This window comes from Strongylocentrotus purpuratus, unplaced genomic scaffold (assembly GCF_000002235.5).
Source record: "Strongylocentrotus purpuratus isolate Spur 01 unplaced genomic scaffold, Spur_5.0 spur5_scaffold_1, whole genome shotgun sequence".
NCBI classification, from domain to species: domain Eukaryota; kingdom Metazoa; phylum Echinodermata; class Echinoidea; order Camarodonta; family Strongylocentrotidae; genus Strongylocentrotus; species Strongylocentrotus purpuratus.
Window position 1 is genome coordinate 22,216,119 of NW_022145594.1, and position 21,748 is coordinate 22,237,866.

Genomic DNA, 21,748 nt, shown 5'->3' on the forward strand with positions numbered 1-21,748 from the left:
CATTATTGTGCAGTTACAAAATCCATAGAAATTTGTTATGAATATTTCTGTACCCCACCCCCATTGAACCCGCCGATGACGATAGAAAACTGAAATACATTTACACTAATTATATTTTTACAAGGGTATGCAACAGTTATTTACCGTATTACTAATCATTTTATTTACACAGTAGGCTAATTCAGTTTAACGAAACATACTGGAGGTCGATCCTGTTTTCATTTTATAAATGTTTATCTTGTTGATTTTCTCAGGTCTTTATACCGTAATGTTAAAAAGATATTTATTTGTTTGACTTGTCAAATTACATTAGAGGGCTCTCTTCAATAGTGATGTAGTAAATATTCACAGTAGCAGATTCGTGAGGGCACGTGCCCCCCCCCCCCCCCCCCCCCCACCGGCTAAAACCAAGTTTGAATACCATAAGAACATCTAACGCGCAAAAAGTGTCTCGGTGAGTCAACCCGGCCAACCAAACTAAAAGGGAACAGATCCTGAAAAATATGAAAACCCTTTTATTTGTAATGCTTACTTGCTTGATAGAGATATGACATGTATGGAATCGTGCCCCCCCCCCCCCACCCCCTCCACCCCTCCCACTTCGAAATAATAATCGTGAAAGTACGTAACACTTAATGGAGAAAGTGACTCGGTAACATTAAGGTTGAGTAAAATGTTACTTACTATATTCCTTTTACTATACTAACCCTCTGACATGCAAAAAATCCGCTGAACAAATTCTCAAACCACGAAGATATCTATGGTTTTCTTTGAATTAAGGCGTCGATGTGAGGCACCCTCTAACAGTGATTAACAGTAAATTCTCTCAACCATTTTTGAATTTTCCCAACCGTTTTCCATGACAAAAATACATAAAACAGGCTATAAAAATCTGTCAACACTTAACTGTCTGGAATGGAATGTAGAGCCATTTTATTGCTTTGTGACGATTTACACCTAAAATGTAATTAAATTGTCCTTGTCTTGATGCTGAACAGGCTTTTGACAAGTAGCAGAATAGAAGTAGAATAATATAGTTGGGAGAATTAATGAATCGATCAGATCATTTTTTCCCGATTTGTACCATGAATAATGCAGCATGATCCGTTTTCACTCAAATTTTCAGAGTATCTTTAATTGTACATCTAGCATTGAAGTCACTACCTTAGCACCACGTCCCTCATCTGAACAATATTACAAAGTCCCTTTTAAAAAAAACCTCCTCCTAGTCCTGCTTATCCGTCTTCTAACTTCTGTTGTGTGCAGCTTTGTTTTTTGTCTTGTTTTGTCCTGTCATGTCCTTTTGTGTGTCTTGTCCCATCCTGTCTTGTTTATCTTGTGCTGTTATGACTTATTTTGTCATGTCTTGTCTTATCTTTTTATTTAATTTTCCTGTCCTTTGTGTCCCGTTTTGTCATTCTTTTCTTTTTGTATTTTTGTTTGATTATTTAGATACTTTAAAATGGTTTACGAAAATATGTTATTATATTATATCTACAAAGACAAGCTATGCTTTCCAGTAGGTTCCTCATTTCATAATTTTGACCTTACTTTGTCAACTATATTCTTTATTGTGCAAACAATTGTTATATGAAATGAATAAATAAGGGAAAATAAATAAGCGAGTAAGCCAGAACGATGAATATTTTCTTACAAATCGTCATTTCCTCTACGTCACGCCACTGTCCCATCTATATCACATGGGTGTTTCTTGTCGGACAATGCTATTCTCCATTACCATTCACAAGCAGGAAGTCCTAATGATTACAATGCTTGTGAACAACCATTCTCAGAAAGTACAGTTCCTCTGTCAATTCTCAACCTAAAATACGGTAACAACTGATCACATTTTGTTATCATTTCAAAAAGAATCAAAAGGAAGTTGCACTTTAGACAATATGAACAGAGGTGTATTTTTGTCCTCATCATTTCTTTTCCTCCCGAAAGCTGCATGGAGTGCAGCAGTCACTCAACTTGTAATTGTTTGGACATCAGAATTAAGGTGCAGCCCTTATAGCGCTCTAATGGTCGTGATGAAATCTTTGTCTCCTTCTAAACTTGGTCAAGAAAACAAGGCAAGATGACAGACACAGATCCAAAGCCAAGCAGTGGTACTTTGCCAAGCAGCATTTATCGCAATATTGCAATATGCAGTGGATGATTCAAGGCACATTATTGAAAATTCTTTCCACTTATCACAACAAGAAAAGAAAAATATGAATATTTTACAAAACCCAGAAATATAATATTGCCTGCTGAAAGCCAGAAGGGCATTATAATCCTGATATACAAGATGACTTTTAATGCCTTTCTGACACCCAACAGATGATATACAGAACTCGTATTGAGTCGTATGTATTTTTTTAAAGATAGCTTGTTCAGTTCCTTACATATCACAAAGAGTTTCATAAATTTCATTAATTCACGAGGTTAGCCTAACATGGCAATCATAACGGACTGAGCATTAAACACTATTTTCGATACCAGGAAGATGCATTTTAATACTCAACAAAACCACAACTAAAAACCACAACTCGTCCTTGTTTTCACGAAGTGACGGTAGTGAGGAAAATCGTAACGCAAAGTGAATGCAATTTTTTTTTTCACTACCGTCACTTCGTGAAAACAGCGACGAACTGGTAGGCATATCTTTACTCAGCCCCTCTCCAGCACACAACTTCTGAAATAATATCTGGAAAAACAGTAAGATCATGGTGCACGGTTCTATGGCTGTTATAAATCAAACAATAATTCACTCAATGTGGTATTCATCCCGCTCTGCAATACTGCAGTTCGTCATGGTTCCATGCTTTTCCACAGAGAGTTCAATATAAAATTGCAGTGAATGTAAATGGTAGGAGGAAAGAATCGACATCGATGGATCAATACACCAGTACCATCTTTTTTTTTTTGCAATGGAATATGACACTTCATATTCTTTTTCAAATCCTCCCTTTTATAAAAAAAAATAAGCAGAAATTGACATGCTTAGTCTCTTAACTGAATCACAAACATTTGGCTAAAAGTACATGAGGGCACTTAAACAGTTCGACTGTTTCCGACTGTTATATATGCTTGTGGCAGAGGCACTAGAGCCTGGAGGGGGGCAGGGGGCACATTGTCCCCAGTTGTTCGTGTATCATTAAAAGGCCTCTTTTTATAGGAAAGGTGCCTCATTTTATTTCATATAAGTGCCCCTTTTTTATTTCTAATAGGTGCCTTTTTCTATAGGTGGCTCTTACCCCCGGGCCTCTGATAAGTGCCCCTTCACCTATAACTTTTGCCCCTATTCAAATATGAGAAGTGCCCAACTTACTTTAACAAGTGCTCTTTTCTTTTGAACTAAGTGCCCCTTCCTGTTTTGATAAGTGCCCCTTTTTATCTTTAATGAATGTTTCTTCTCACCTCTGAAAAATGCCCCTTTTATTTTGCCGCGTGCCCCCCTTTTCTTTCTAATAAGTGCCATTTTCCTTCTGATGAATGCTCCTTTTCCTGTTTTAATAAGACTAAGAGCCAGATCCCCTTTTCATAAATGCCCCTTCTAACACCTCTAATAAATGCCTCTATTAAAATATCATAGGTGCCCCTTCTCCATTGTAATAAGTGGCCCTTTCCATTCTCACAAGTTTCCCTATTCATCCCAGGTGAGTGCCCCTTTTCAAGTCCCCCTTCACCTCTGATAAATTTAAATCTGAGAGGAACGTGCCTCTTATACTTTGACAAGTGCCCCTTTTCCTTTGTAAGAAGTGCCCCTTCCCCTTTTAATAACTACCCCCATTTTTATTTTTTCCTTTCGGGTGCTTGAAAAAGTGATGGGTACTGTCCCTCCCCCCCCCCCGAGGTCCGCCTCTGATAGTTCTCATTAGTAAACGAAAAACATATTGCTTTTGGTTCTTCATTTGACTCTCTTCCATCTTGAATTAAACCAACTGACTCCTTTCTGCGGGAAACTCGATTCAATGAAACAGAATATCACTGATGAAAAATTTGGTTCTCAAAATGACAGAACATTTCCACTCCTGATCTTATACAAACTGTCTGTTTCTTAAAAACATAATATAAAACTTACGTTCCAACTACCAAACAACAAACTTCCATTATCTCCTTCTTCACCCAGATATACTTATCATACCAGATACGCTCTAAAATAAGCATAACATTCCCCTAAGGCCCTGACCAGAGCACTAATGTGTATGTTGATAGTCATCTTGCGATTAATAACCATTAACTACTCTCGGGGCTCTGATCATTAATTTTTCTCTCCATTTTTTTTATATGGTGAGCTTTAGATGATATACTCATGTTATCAAAGGTCTTTTCAGTCTTCCGTTATGAGAATGTGCTTATAACCCCATTAGGATTGGATTTTTTCTTCCTCTTTATAATATGCAATTTTTCGCACTGCGACCACATACATCTTAAAAACGATTTTCAGACAATCAAACCCAACTGCAAAGCACGATGCTAAAGCAATATTTTGTATGGTGTATAAAGTGAAACAAATATTAAAAAACATCCCTGATAATTGTAATCACAATGTAGGGGTATTCCAATGTCTACAAAATTGTATATTTTCGCTTTGAGATTTCCCTTTGTAGGTGCCCCTTTTTTTCTCCAGAAAGTGCCCTTATTTCTTGGTGCCACACCCCCTCCCCCCACTTTGGAAGTCGCTCGGCCGCTCCTGTGAACTATGTTTTTTGAGATCTCCTTACACAGAATATTGGAATGGGTCAATGGTGTTTGGAGACATCAATATTCATAAAATGTATGTTACTATCACCAGGAAATAAATAATTTTCTGTCTACATGAACCTTTCCTGGTTGCTTTATTAATGCATTTGCCCACTGGTAACATAATACTTTCACAAGTTGATATCCCTCACCATTGGATTTTTTTTTTGTGGTAATGTCTAAATTTCGTTTAAAAATAGATGATATCAGTCTGGTAGGCCTACACTGCAGGCAAGAGTCAGGACTAACATTTAGCATGTTATTAATGTATTACCACTCTTATATTCTCTGAAATTTTATCTTTAATGAGGGTGACTTGAAAAAATTAATAATTTGGAAGGGAGGGGGAGCAACCCGCCACACGCTTCTACCTCTTGGTTGCTTTGATACATTGCCGAAAATATATTGGCACCTATCATTCCCCCAACCACGGATACAAATCGACACCACTGTCTGATACACAGGTGAAAGTATTCCTTTCAAAAGTGGAAACAACTTCTAGTCATCAATCACATCAATTATCAAATAATACATTAATGTATTATAGAGTGCAGAGTGGGTCCTATCATTGTTTAACAGATCCCTGGCCGGGGGGGGGGGGGGTCCAGGGAGAACCCCTGCGAACTGGTCTATGGCCAATATTGAATAGTTCGTCACGATTTTTTTTTTCAATCGAAAAGTCTTTTATTGTTTTAATCCGGAAATTTGACTATTTTGAGAGTAATACGAGTCCAATGAACCATTAAGATTGTCATATAACAACATTCAGAGACAGGTGACCACTGTTTGAGTACATTTGAGGTTAATCGATTGCTTTATTTCATAATTATGTGAGGTGAAAATTATTATAAATACAGTACTATATGTCACATAGATATATACACTTATATCACACACTTATACCTGCACGAGAAATATACATACGTAAACATTGGAATCTGCAATGTCGACTTTGATTGAACCCTATATTATGCCTCATACATCGGGAAGATTCCATATCAATTCGATTTTTTTTTCAATTTGAATTTAAAGATATTTCTAACGATCCTACAGATGGGGAAAATACAACTGTATTATTATCACGAATCACAATATCAGCAATTTAAACGAAATGGAACTATTGAATAACACTTGATTGAAATGGATTTGGTGTTAATGTATTTACAATCGAATTTGTTTGGCATAATAATATAGGGTCTATTCATAATCAGACGATTTAGTTTTGACATTCTGTTTTCTTCTCAACCTCAGTTTACTGATGAAAGTGTGCATGGATTATGGTATTTATTTGCATTGTCATTTAAAACAACTGGAAAGTGCTTTTTGCGTCATTGCGCCAATTTTAAGATGTTGACTCAATCACCTTTGTTACTTTGTGCAATATTGAACATCAAGAGCAGGATATAAATTATTTTAAGCTTTAAAGAATCATTTGTTTTTTTGTCATCTCAACGATTTAGGGTGGAATTTCTAACCGTCCATCATTGGTATGGTATTTATGAAGATTAATGGTCATCACAAAGTGATATTAAGAAATAATTGGTAAAATAAAGTTGGAGAATTGCAACTTTCAATTCAAATTCAATAATGGTTCATTATGTAATTTCAAAATACATGCATCATAATTGTCATTTTAATGTAAAGCAGCAGAAGCTAGATTATTCATGTTTACATATTGACATAATAAAGTGATATATCGCATTTTTAGATATTGACACGTTAAAAAGATTGTTAAAAATACATTCAAAATAACATTACACATTAAGAATGACAAAAGAAAGTTGTATACTCTCGTTTAGAATGAATACATTGGATTTTAAGGCTAAAGACAACTGAGGTGAAGACTAGTACTGTGTTTGAAATTTAACATGTAGTTAAAAAAGCATTTAATTATGGTTAATTAGATTGATCAAATATGGTAAAGGGATTTTTTGAAGCGATTGGTTTTGCATTTGAAATTATGATATGTAGGAACCTAACGTAATGAAATTAGACTAATTTTTTTTTTTTAAGGTAGCCAGTTCTGGCATGCTGGGTGAATTGCTAAAGATTTTGCAAATTGTCTACACAGTGCTAGTCTTCTTTCCTCAAGTGTATTTAAATTGCATACTTGACATGCATGTGAATATGACATAAAATTAGAGCCTAAAATAATTTAGCAAACCCTCCGTTGTATTTGTTCGAGACTGTTTTTCTGTTCAGATGTAAGACCACTATGAAACACTGGGGCGCAATATTCTAATACTGGTCGTATATAACCCGTGTAGATTAATACTAAATCATTTAAAGGTAAGTTAATTTTTTTCAGTTTCCTCAACATATACATTTTTCTATTACATCTTTTCATTAGCTCATCAATATACAAATTCCACTTTAGATCATCAACGAGCACAGACATACTTTATATTTTCGTCTTCCACTCATCAAATGGACATGTGACAGCAGACAGAGCTCGTGAGGATTTTTTTAAATTTTGACTTTCTAACTAGCATTGCTGGCTGGTATTAAATCTATCTTTCAGTAGCCAATTACAGTCCGAAAGATTTTTTTTCCTGTACTTTGTTTCTTTTAATTATCTTCCGTTTATAATGTACGATGTTGTCTTTCTATTAATTCTTGCGATTTACTCTAGTCTGTCTGCCTTCGTTGCTATACTTCAAAATAGATATAATAAGAGCCCGCTTTATCAACCGTAATAAATTCAGATGAGCAAAATATCATTTTTTCCTCTTAGGGAATCGCCATTATGACCATAGCTAACTATGTTTCGTCACTGTTATTGGACACTATCTCACTACAGGTCTCGCCCATTTGGCATCCATATTTTTTTCTAGCACAATTTTATTAATAAGGGAGTTTACAGATACAATCTGCGCATGGGCAGATAAAGGTCATATGTACCAAAATGGTAAAACCCACAGAGATGAATACTGGATATGCGCTCATGAAAGTTATGTAACATTATTCATTTATGCACCAACGGTACATTCTATGATACGAAGGTGGAAGTATTCTTTTCAAGAGGTCAAACAAAAGGTATTCATGAAGCACATCTAGGACTTTGGCAGTTATTATTCTAAGATGCTCAAAGTGGAACTTCTCCATGTGTAAAAGATCTGTGGATATTTGGGGTCATTTGTAACATGTGCTATCTAGCTGTAAACTCCCTTATTAGGATATGTCCCTCCATATAGAACCCCAGTCTTGTTGGTACTTAATTTCTAATTATTTTGAAGAAAGTACTTTTCCTCATTCATTTTTGACTGTATTAATCGCTGACGCTATCCTTCAAATAAGGCAAACAAATATTGTTCAATGGTTGTCCATAATCACATTGCCATACTGTCAAGCGTCTGATTTCTCCAAGTAAATGACGCAATACACATTGTCACCACGGTGTTTTAACATTGCTTTTCCATCTAAATAGACTCTTTAGTGTTTCCGTCGAGGCCATTTTTTTCGGGGGGGGGGGGTGCGTGGCCTTGGTTTAGATCCAAGTTCGTTTTCAAATCCTAAAGAAGATATAATTTCTTTTTTTTTCAGCGGCCCAACGACTATAAATTGCAGCTGTCTCCGACTTCACCACCGCAAAACGTCCTCAACTTTTGCACCATTATCATGACTTTTTGGGAGGTACACATATACTCAGAATCCACATATACACAATATCCTCAGAAATAGGACCATCCAACCGCTTTAATTCTTGAAAGAACAGTCGTAAACGGAAAGTTCGCGTAGACCACTTCCGAGTCACGAAGGCCTCTGCGACTGAGCGTTGAGATCGTCCTAGTGAGCGACCGGTGTGCTCCAGGGACAAAGTCGGAATACGTGGTAGAGAGTTCCTGCAATTCATCGTCTCCAGCATAGTTGCCGTCATCGAAAGAGTCGTCTTCTTGTTCCTGCATGATTGAACGGGAGAGAGAGAGAGAGAGGGGGGGGGGGGGGGGAGAGAGAGAGGGAGAGAGAAAGAGAGATAAATAGATGGATAGTTTATTGGTTTCCACAATATCTCAATTTAAAAAAAGTATAACAACATAATGAAAATGATTATAATATGCATGTACATACAATACCGGTACACACTATTTAGAAAATTGTCCTTCAGTTGAACTTGAGAGATATAGTTGCGGAGCCTATGGAAATTAAAGCAGAGATTGTTGTGGATAGGCTCCTTAGACTGCAAATGACATAATTAACTAAAGTTAGTTTTATGAAATACAATACACGCTAACAGTCAGGGAAAGGAAGAGTTAAGGGATACATGAACCGACATCACAATAACTACAAAAGACAAGGAAAAGGGAAATTAATATATCTTCAGCTTATTGAAACAATAGTACGATGTACTTTGTTCTCAATACGAGTAGAATATGTATAGAGGGAGGGGAGAGAGAGAGAGAGAGATAACAAAACTAAGTTTGAATGGAACTGAAAAGTCCGGTTGCCGTTAACAAAACCATTTCCCCTCGAAACCGGAATCCTGATTGTTCGTAGAATATTAATTATCAAATTAATTACAGGCGGGGTCAGCTAATATTATTTAATTAGTAGGTGGGAAACTCCAGAATGACTGCGTGGGTATTTATAATGGGTATTCGTTGTAGGGCTATCCTTGTCTAGTGGATAAGTCTCCGGACTTCAAACAGGTATGGATTCCGATCCCCGAAACTACGTACTATTATGGATGATTTCCCTCCCCCTAAGTCAGGAAGTCGAATCAGGGAAGACGTCTAAGCCCAAGTCAACTTTTATGCGGGCATTTTTTTTTATTGCTGCCTGTGTATATATAATATATATGTACAAACCATAGCCATGCATGATTACATAGTTTAAGTTTGTGGGGAGAAAGGGGGGGGGGCGAGAATAAACAATCCAACTTCGAATGAAAGGATCTGGGGCCGATCCAGATTTTTGGGGGAGATTCATGCCGAAAATTATCCAACAAGCCTCCCCCCCAAAAAAAAAAAAAAAAAAAGTTAAATAATTTTCGACATCATTTTAAGCGGACACAATCGTTTGGTACTAAAGGCATGCTACATTGGTTGTAGCTCATTTCCCAATTAGAACCGAATTGTTTCTGTATACCAGTAGAAATGAGAGAACTCAGTTGTTGGCGGGTTAAAAAATAAAGGGGGCGGTGGGGTTGAGGGTAAGGGGAAGGGGGGGGGGGCACTGGGCAAAGATTATGTCACTGCTACTTACGCATTCGATCCAGGAGAGAGGAGGGTGAGGTAAGGATGACAGTCTTGCTGGGAGGGCTGGTGGCTCACAGTATATGTGTTCCTCGTGATGGCGACATCTCAAAGCTGAGATTAAATTGAAAGTGATTTGGAGAAAATAAAGAAATTTGAATGATACAAAGTTGATATAAAATGTGACCATCGTCAACAATATTTTGCAATATGTTTGTTCCTCATGGCGACATTTTCATATATGGTATTAAGAAGAATATTTGGAAAAGGGTGCATACAAATGTTGATACTACTCCTTCTTTATATATATATATCTCTTGAAGAAAACATCTGGTACAAAATGTATCAATTCACGACGCTAGATGCAATACACAAGATGCATGGGTTGAACTTCATGAGCGATTTCGATTTATTTACATCAGGTATAAACGTTAGCATTTCATGGTGTGATATACTTATATATCTCTTGAAGAAAACATCTGGTACAAAATGTATCAATTCACGACGCTAGATGCAATACACAAGATGCATAGATTGAACTTCACCAGCGTTTTCGATTTATTTTCATCAGGTATAAACGTTAGCATTTCATGGTTTGATATACTTATATCTACACAAGTACATATAGTTACACAACAATTGTATTCAAATTATTAAGGTGTCCTATTGATTAGAATATTATATGTTTTATATATATATATATATATATATAAAGATATTATGTGTCAAACGATTATTCATTATAATGTATTTCAGATGTAGAAAAAATATGAATATCTAATTTTCTTGACATCTTATCAACTTTTTCGCCAATGGGGCTGGCATTGGATTATTATTGCTACATGTGTAATACATAAAATAATCATTGGTATTTTCTCTGTCGCTAAACAAATCGACGCCATGAGAAATCCCATTAACTTACTGCTTCATATCCCCTCTCCTATAAACAGCCCTGAAATAGCTCATACCACTGCTCATACAAATCATTACATGATGCATTTAGATGAATGCATTATGACATCACGTATAAATATATCTCACTTTGCTCAGTTGGAAATTCAATGTATGAATAAATTGACAATGGTTGATAATCTCTTGACAGAGAGAGCTATCGTTTCAAAACTACCTCTTTCATAGAAAGAGTGCTTCAAATACCATACATGCGCAGTTTCGAGTAATTAGAAGCAGGAAGCTTTTAATCAATAGAGTAGCAACACGTTTGATAAAAGATGCAATACGATGCTTCATGGGAGAGATGAGGGAAAATTCATTTTTTTCTAAAATAAATCAATAATCACTTCCGCAAGGGATCTAAACTGCTCTTCCCCTATTTAAAACACAGGTATCCTTTCTAATGAACGATGCGTAAATTCAAGCATTGTATTTACATATTACCTTATTGTTTCATCTGTTGCATTATATTGTTCTTATTCTCATATTTAAGGAATTTGTTTTGATTTTGTCTATGTATATTTGATTCTTGTTCCTGTTTATTTTTCGAATGACACTTTTTACTCTTTTTTTTTAAAATTACTTACTGTATATTATGTTATTGTATTTGTGACCTTGCCTCTTGTCAGTTGGTGGGGAAATATTTATCTTCTTATGGCGGAGGATCTGGATAATGTCAATGTAATTTTCTTTATTTGCTTCTTCTGAAGTAATGATGACTTATACAGATTATATATCATCAGTACAAACCGATAACAAAGTACTTTTCTTAAAAAAAGACGCATAAATATAACTCAATATTACACTCCAGCTAACAATGCAACTTTAAGCGGAAGATCTGGGCCTGCACAAGAAAACTCCGGTAGTTGTTGTCTTTTGGTGGTGGTGGTGGTGGTGGTGAGGGGGTGGGGGTTGTCTTTAGGTAAAAAGCATATCCCGAACATATTTATATTTTTGTTTTGTTGTCAGAGAAATTCTATATCTAAGCCACCTTGCCTAAGAATCTCAAAATGCCAAGATTGCCAAAAGAAAGCGATCAAGGAAGTAACACCATGATATAAATAACTTTGTTGCTAATTGGAATCCAACCGTTTAAGCGTTTTTAAGAGAGTATGTTACGTGTGATAATACACTGGTAAAACATTTACTATTTTTCTAGTAATAACTGATTTCACCAAACAGTAATAAATCATGCCGAAATACGTAATTAATATCAAATGATAGATTTCAGACACGTTTAAGAATATTTTGAAAACAAATATAACTTTTTCCAATTTTTGATTAATGAGCGTCATTGGTCAGAGTGAAACCAAAAGACAAAGGTTCTTGAGATGTGTTTGGGGTCAACACTGCTCACTCTCCTTTAGATCCCGGCTATCTCTATATTTACCTGACATCTATGATGAATTACTTAACTTGTGGAACATAATGCCGGACTTGATTTTTTCCTTGAATTTTCAATGATATAAACTATGTGTATAGATCGCATGATATTCTCGTTCGAAGTTTAATATTCCATTAAAACCTTCAAAGTTGTCATGATACATATGGCTCATGGCTAATGTTATGTGTTTGTGTATGGAGGGCTAGGTATTAAAGAAAAGTCCAACCTCGATAGTTTTGTTATATTCAATTTTGAAATGATTTGTCAACTATGTGTTTTTAAAAAGTTATGCTAATTTAATTGATTTACGTTGTATACGTAGGTCTTAATTTATATTACCTTCTTTTATGTTGAATATTGCAGAAATAAAATGAAAGAGACAAACAAACAAAGTGCTCTTACACAAAACAGAAAAAATAATAAGCAGATTGGTGAAAGTTTGCACGAAATCGGACAAAGAGAGTAAAAATGGGTGGGGAACTAAATAGAGAGATATATAGCGATATATAGAAAGAGAGACAGACAGACAGACAGAGAGAGAGAGAGGGGGGGGGGGGGAGGGAGAGAGAGATAGAGAGAGAGACCAAGATGATCATGTATATTACCTTTTCTCTTTCTCCAGATGAACACAGCTGCAATGACGACGATGCCAGTACCAATGACTACATAAAGCGAAATGGACATTACAGTCGCAATGGTAAAGTTATGTCCACTGCTTTCACTATGGTTTGCATCAGACTTATCATCTTCTGGATGAGAGAAAGAGAAAGAGAGAGAGAGAGAGAGAGAGGGGAAAAAGAAGGAGAAAGAAAGAGAGAAACGGTTTGAAAAAAAAGAAAATTTGAGAGAAAAGCATTATTGGTAAGGAAAACATTATATACAGATAGATCAATTTAACAAATAGATACATACATAGATATAAATATGTTAAAAGATGATAGAATAAGAAAGGGAAGGCTTTTTTTCTGGCTGTCTTTCTTTAAAACAATAATGTAACATTGTTACAGGTCATCAAATATCCAATGATTTACAATGCTAATCGATCATTATTCTTTACGCTCGTCTCATATATCCACTCTTAATAAAGAATAAAATGGTCACTGTATAATCAGATCAATCGGGTCGAATTTTAATTACTCCTACTTGATGCCAGGATAGCGACTTACGGAATACTCAACAAACGATGCACATACATTTTATTATTGGGAAAGAAACAAAATAGATGTACAGAGATCTACATAATACCTCTATTTGCACCATATTAATCTGTCTGTTCATCTTACAAAACTTTGTCTATGCGTATTGTAGGCCCTAAGCTATTCGTTGATGTGACCCCCAAAACAGACAATTTATTAAAGCTTATCAATACTAGTGTGGCTAGGAGGGATTAGACCACAGAGCAAGGTCACTGACAGGTGGCTATCTCATCAACTCAGCTCTCAAATAACATAAGAAATAGAGGATCATGGGGGACCAACAGGCACCGATTGGGGAAGTTTTCTATATAGAGGGAGCAAGTAGCTACAAGTTGGACAGTGGGGCGTTAAGAGAAACTGGCATACTTGCACAGGACTAAGTATCCTGGAGAGATTCTTTTCTTGGAATCACCAGGACCCTATTTCACAAAAAATTGTCATCGGTGACAAATGACAGTTTATGTAATAAGCTACTGAAATCCTCGCTTGTGATTGGTTATCAGCAGATTTGTCACTGAATTTTGTCATTTGTCATTGAAAAAAAGCCTTTGTGAAACATCCCCCGTAGTCGGTGACGACTGTTGGTAATGAATTATAAACTCAAATCATTTCAATTTAAATCAAATCAATCTCCATACCTACAATGTTGAGTTGGAAGCCTTGGCAAACGCTGTTTGTACAGCATAAAATGCTGATATCGCCATTCGAAAGCCTATTGGGTAGAAACACAATATCATCAGCTTGACAACACGTCTTGTTCCGAGTGGGATCTCGACTTTGATGATGAAAACACACTTGGCTCGGCGAAGTTCCATTGTTTATAGGGATACCAAAGTTACCTTGGCTGGATTTATCCGTCTTGTCTGGTCGTATGAAAAAAGGAAAAAAAGGTTTAAAGATGCGATCAAAATGTAAGAATACTAGATATTTTCAGACACTCCTAAAAAAAAAAAAAAAAAAAAAAAAAAAAAAAAAAAAAAAAAAAAAAAAAAATCATATTTCACCCATGATATCAAAGGGAAATGTTGTGCTGATTGAAGAGGATGCGAAGGGCGTTGATTTTCTTCGCTCGCTATGTAGTACTAGATGAATTTAATCGGAATTTGCAAATAAGCTTACTGACCTTAACTCATAGATTCCTCAAAACTCATCTCAATGTGCCATAATTCATTCATTGTAGAATAGATATACCACAGGCTTTATGACTATTGTACTGTTTCCGGTGCGATACTTGGGACTTTTAGATTCACACGAAGACAATGGGGATTGCTACGATCGACGTTCTTTTAATGCACTGACTTGAATGGACGTCACACGTATCAGTCCACGCAAATCTAAAAGTCCCTATTAATTACCATTGATTGCTACTCAACATTCCAAGCAGTGGTCTCTCAAGGGATGTGCAAATGTAACAGAGGTTTTCTCAGAGCTACATTTAAATGTAAGCTCTACCTATACAAACTATACGAATTAAACTATGGTAGTCTATTCATGTCCATAAAAGTATTGAACCAGATGTAAAATAAGAGAGAAAATATCTAAGGAAAATTATAATCTTTTATTCATTTTTAATCATTTTCCCTCAAACATTAACTGCCAAGACATTCAAATGTTGTATATTTGTGACCACGTCCTTTGAGACAGCAATGCCAGCAGTGGTGAATGAAAGGCCTGCCATAGTCCTAGTTGTAACTTATTAACTCATAGCCTGCCATAAGGCTCCATGCACGCTATTGTTATAGTGCTTTGCATACACTAGCAAGCTACTGCTTCTCTGCTTCTCGCATGTTTGCACGCATTCGTAATAGCAGTTATTGTTCATACCCATTGGACTGTGCCAAGTGTTTTGCACGCGCTATTGATAGTACCATCGCGTTAATCCAAATATCTCGTTATAAACTTGGCACTGGGGGGATTTGTGGCTTGGCACAGTGGGAATTAGCCCTGTGGCAGGATACTTATTAAAGTCGATCTTAGTCTTTTGGGAGTTTACCTTGGACTTTCAAGCTGAAGCGTCTTGGTGATTTTGTACTCTCCGTGATGCCACATTCCACCCATTTGTTATTATCGGCATGAGTCGGATGGAACGTGACAGACGCCGTCACATAATCTAATTCGTCATCACTGATGCTTATCCGTTCCTGAAGTGTCTGCATTAAAGGAACAAAACATACACCAATGATATTCCACAGGCAGAAAATAAAACAACTATAACACAAAAAAACATTTAATTCGATTAATATTATTATAGTCATGGAAGATATTATATGTGATAGTCAACTGAATGGTCAATATTTTTATTATTTCATTTTCCAGTCAGGCATGATATGTTAAAAGTAGTAACTGATTATTAAATATAACATTTATTTTTTTACATTTCATTTTCTCCAATGTATATTCAACTTCAATTTAGGATAGATAGCCTCATGATGTCCCCAATCATGATCCTTGGCCCTGTTTCATGAAACGTATAATCAATAACAAGTTACAATGACTGTTATAAGCTACTGAAATAGTGTCATTTGATAGGCTGAGAGCAAACTTGTCATATACATATTCAGCATTTGTTATTTATAACAAGTTTTTACGAAACAGGGCCTTGACCTTACGACTTACCTCTGTCAGATTAAGTCCATCTGAGTTCCATAATATAGTTCCTGTTAAGTCCTTGCCAAGATAGGTGGAACATGTTAGTGTTTCCTCCGTATCGGCTGTTACGATTATTTTAGAAGGATCATCGGGCTGAACACCGCCAGACGACTTGATACGCATGGAGGTATCGGTTGCTTCATGAATGAATAAACGGCGAGAATAGACAAACAAATAAAACATTTGACAACAGCCACCCATGTTTGAAATTCCAAGAAGAAAAGTCACTGTTGACTGTACTGTACTCATTCAGTTAAACTCGATACTGATTCTAAATATTTTTTTTTTTAATATGATAAAGGGGAACTATAGACCTGAGACCAACTTTCTGTAGTAAGACTTAATTTTGAACCAAAACCCTAAACCTAGCGTCGGATTTTAACCTTTATCAAAAAGAGGCCGTTGTGAATTACAACAATGTTTAACTTTAGCCATCTTTGTGGCAAGCCAAAACTAAATCTGATACTAAAACAACTTCTCTGAAGAATTCACTTTCAAATTTATTTCTAACAGTCTTAAAGAGACACCTGAAACCGCATAAATGTTTACAACATTTGCAAGATAAATATTTAGCACCCTTGAACAGGATGGGATATAGTTTACTTGTATAACTTATATCTTCATATTTATTGATTCCAGGTTTCAATCAGTTAACATGATGGGAAGATAAACTGAAAAGTTCCTAAAATGAGGAAAAGGTCCTCAACAAATAAGATATTACCAAAAGCCGATATTGTCTTCATCCACATGCATATTCGGATAAAACAAATATTAATATTTTCTGATATAATATATTTACTGTCTGACTGAAAGTTCTCAAAAAGAAAAAGAGATCCTCAAACATGAGACATTGATGAAAGCTGATATTGTCTAGAGAGACCTGCAAATCATCCAAAAAAATATTTGTTATTTTATAATCAAGGAAGGGTTTGTAGAGGTATTTCTGACATTATATAGTTAGTAGAATCATATCGTCTATAAAGTGTGATTTACCCCAAGTCTAAACAAATATGGCAAACCTTCATACATAACAGAAAATGTTTCCCACTTTGATATTTCCGACCCAGAATGATTATGACAACTCTAAACCGTTCGGGAATTTCTTGTTGTCAAAGATGTTTCATCTACATAACCTTAGTAAAATATGATGTATTATTTTTATTCTTTGCTTCTCGAAGTATTTTATTTAATTTGCCTTAACCCCCTTTTCAAAATAAACTGACTCCGACCCTGATTGGCAGTTTACTTACCACCAACACTCAGACTGACTGTTTGTTGGATTAGACCTTCTGTTGTCACTACTACACAGAAATAGAGACCACTGTCGGTGCTACGAACATCTGCGATAATTAGATTGTTTTCTTGTTGTCAAAATCCAAGTCAAAGAAAGTCTGGCTCTTGGATGTTCTGGTCTTGCAAGATAAAAGGTCCCCAGGACAGTCATGAGAAGCGACAGTCGTATCAGGATTATCGGGATTCTGCAATATTATCGTTAATCAATACACTTATAATGATAATAATCATAACAATATTAATAATGATAATAATAATAATAATAATTGTAATAATTATAATAAGAAGAACAGTACGATCTTTCTATTACAATTATATCACAGTGTTTACAAAAAAGTAATATATGTTACTGAGTTAAAAAATAAAGACTTAAATAATTTTTATTATTTTCATTGACACTTTTGATCCCCTATTAGAATACAATCATAATAATACATACGTCACGGTGGAATATAACATAGTGTCGACATTACATAATAAGCACTTTGGTGTAAAATATACTACAAAATAGTTCACTCAGTGCTCTAGAACATTATTACAAGCAAAAATACCCCAGCATGATATAAAATTCTGATTACATCAGTATTGGTACTAAACTAAACATATTCACAAGTCACACAGTAAAGGTGTCTTGAATAACTAACATCTTCGTAAAAATGCATATACTCCTTTACAGCGCCATCTAAACAAGCCTTAGTAATTACCGTAAGAAACCATGTAGCATGATCAAGGGTTAGCCTGTCCTCTTCCTTAGAAAGATTCCATTTATGCGAACATGGTAAGGTGACATTATCCCCGTTCTTGGCTACTATACGGGGATAGGGGGTCGTAGCTTGTCCAGTCCCAGCTCTTACAGTCATTAGCACTACATAGAACAAAAAGATAAATCTTATAAAGTATAGTTGCTTAAGATCATGAGATAAACATATTTTGTGAATTCCTGTTCATTATTTTCATCAGCTACATATTTAAAGCTCCAACATTCAAAGATCGTCGATCTCTCTCTCTGTCTCTCTCTCGTTTTATATTCATGTCGTTTACAAAGTAGGCCACCTAGTTTTTGTGGAATGACCCTTTCGATGTCAAACTTTACCTTTCCTAATTGAGTTTAATGAACACAGTTCTAATCAATCCATGGCGGTAAACATTTAGCGTCATGTATTGCGATGTGTGATTCTTATCCAAATGTACATCTTTGAAATCTACGTATTTCCTTCGAGAACTATCTTGAACCTCATATCCACATTTTTTCTTCAAATTCTTACCAGAAAAGGCAAATAACACCAGCTGTCTTGTCCTCCGCATCCTGTCAACGTGATATTTGAAATTCAGAACTAAGTTTATCCGAGGTGCGGCAGACAAAGCGGATCCGTAAGAAACTGTGATGCTTTCTCTTCCTGATACTGCCTTCACACTGCGTCTAGGAGATTGTGTCTGGATGTAATGCTCTTAAGTATGAGTGCTCGTTGTTGTGAATCCATTCATACATTTATCACGAACCATTGGCTGGGGAAATCTAGTTCACAAGAAGAATCATAATTAGATAAAGATCGTGAGTGTCATTTTACTTTTACTTTCGGTTATGCGAACTCATCAACCGGATGGAGCTAAAAATAAACCTGAATTTTACCAAGAAAACGCTATACACCTTTTTTATGTATTTATTTATTTATTTGAACATCTTTATTCAGACTAACATATATATCAGACACAAATATCTGGAATAAAACTCGATACTTCCATCCGGTGGTGTACATATACAACTTGTCCGCCTTTCATATGTGAGTTTAATACAAAAACAACATCTAAATCATTGGAAAAGTAACGAAGGGGTATGCATATATACACACACAAAACACACACATACGTGTATTTATGGTGGAGTGGGGTGGGGGGCTGAAGAAAATCCAACAAATTAGGAGAGGCAAATAGAGAAAATGAATGCAAGAAACTTCACAGCCGACCAAAACCACACAGTACCCCGTCCCCATAATTATTCTTCTAGTACAACTCCTGACCATTATAGCAATATTTGGAAGAGTTGATGTCTTCAAATGTATGTACAAAGTAAAACAATCAATAAGCAAGAGAAATCGGATTGGTAAATATTTACTTATTTTATTTATTATCATTAATATTCCTATTCCTATTAATATTCTCATTATTGTTATTATTTTGTTGGGAGGGTGGGGGGGGGGGCGGGGATTCTTATAGGCACTAAGTTACAAAACAGCCTTCGCCTGCGTTATGGCTGAAACGATAGCTATGACATGAAGCCATGAAACATCATGATACGCGAGTACCACATGCCAATCCTTGACCCTCTGAACATTTCAAAAAGCCTTCGGGAATTAGACGGTTTTTAAAAAATCCATGTGTAACGTCTATGGGAGTTAGATACACTATGAATATGACGGACAAAGAAAGAGGACATAATATACAGTTCCTCATTCTACTACCCTCAGCAATTGCTGTGGTAGACAAAGGAACATCCCTTCACTGCTATTATGTAAAATAAGTCGAACAGGTGAATATGCATGTGACACCTGTTCTACACATTTTTACATAACAGCAGTGAAGGGATGTTCTTTTGTCTACCACAGCAATTATTGAGGTTGGAATGAGGAACTGTATATTTTGTCTTCTTTCTTTGTCCGTCATGTTCATAGCGATAGCTGAATAGTCAAAGGATTAGGCAAACATTACAAATTGATCTGAGTAAATCTCTTCGAAATTAGTTGGGTGGGTGTAACGTTATCTGTAGTGAAACGAGCTTCTATTTCCTATTCAAGAGTTACAAATAATTTTCAAAAGAGCACACAAACAGAACTCTCAAGGTTTCATACATTTTCTCGATTGTTTCACATCGGAAGGATATGACATCTTAACAAGTCATAAACATTTTGAAAGTGCACGTTAACTCTTCGTAAAGACTTTTGTTGTGGCAAAGAATTCCGGGAGCATGGTACTTGACAGTATTACATCTGCTTCGCTCTATTTCACTTTCCTAAAGTTTCATTAAGGTTGTAAGGGCAGAACAGGGATATCGGAAGGGGGGGGGGGGGGGGGGTGAGGTGAGTTAACAACAAGTTTAAATTGTATTTTTGGAAACAAAATCTGAAAGAGTTAATAACATCCATTATATTTTATCACATTTTAGTTTAGTTTGAGTTCCTTTTTTTTTTTTTTTTTTTTTTAGGGGGGGGGGGGAGCTATCTCTTATTTGAAAGGAATGTATATCAATATCCTAGTCTGACGATCATAATTATAATGTTAATAATTTTAATAATGATAATGTTCATATTCATAATCATAATAATAACAACAATAGTAAAAGTGATAATAACAATGATATTGGGATTTATAACCGTATGCAGGGGCTTCATGGCACTGTCCTTAGTTTATGCAACGATTAAGAAGAAAAAAGATGAGGTAAGCTTTTATATAGATGTTTTTGAAAAGTTTAATGAAGTATTACATATGACTTAGATATGTGAGTAATTTGCTATATAGGCGTAAGGCAGGCAATTAAAAATATAACAATAACCAATATTCCCATGAGCTCAAATTAGACGATCGCAAATGCTTTCGAAAAAAATCAACTACATTTAATTTTTATAACCGCATTGTGCCTTGCATATATCGTATAAAGTCTACAGATGTTATAACATCTAGACCTACGTTGCTGTAATGGTCACATATTTAAGTAGTCAGGCGATGGACATCCCCCAACTCCTACCCTCTTTCAATTCCCTTGTAATTTCGCGTGGGAAGAGCTGTATCACCTGTATGCATGATCTGTTGCTTTTCGAAACTAACACTTGAGTCTCTGCCTTTGTCCCATTTACAATCCTTCTGCAATTTGAATACGTCCACCAAAAAAAAAAAAAAAAAAAATCATACAAAATAGTGTCGCAACTTATCTACAATTTTTTTTTCTCACTACCCAAACTTGCTTTCTAGAGCATTTCTAGAGTCTATCTATTCATATAAAAGAACTGATTAAAAAGGGAAAATCTGCGCTTTTTTCGATGGTTTTAGCCCTTCAAGGACAGGTACCGAAATAATAGCTCAATAGAATTTATTTCTTGATAAAACCAATAAAATAAAACAAAAGAGATGGTAATGTATTTCCCCCTTTTTTCTTTTCTAATTTTCTGTTTTCTCCCGTTTCTGCTTCTTTCACGGCGCTGGAGCGACAGCAGCCTTACTGTACGTCAACATTTACGCCATTAGACACAATCCTTTTAAAAACCAAGTGAATTGCTACAATAATGATAATATTATTAATAATAATAATAATTTACCGATATTGTATAGCTCAAATCACTTCATGATATAACGTCTCTATT

The 21,748-nt window shown here is 35.6% G+C and overlaps 1 long non-coding RNA gene across 1 annotated transcript; it reads right to left on the reverse strand.

Moving 5' to 3' along the window:
* Positions 1-7,851: 7,851 nt before the first annotated feature.
* Positions 7,852-14,421, reverse strand: LOC105444199. The gene is made up of 4 exons (XR_004062638.1): positions 14,093-14,421; positions 12,864-13,007; positions 9,934-10,037; positions 7,852-8,630 (listed from the first exon to the last, which is right to left on the reverse strand). It is a non-coding gene; the product is annotated as an uncharacterized LOC105444199 (long non-coding RNA).
* Positions 14,422-21,748: the final 7,327 nt, after the last annotated feature.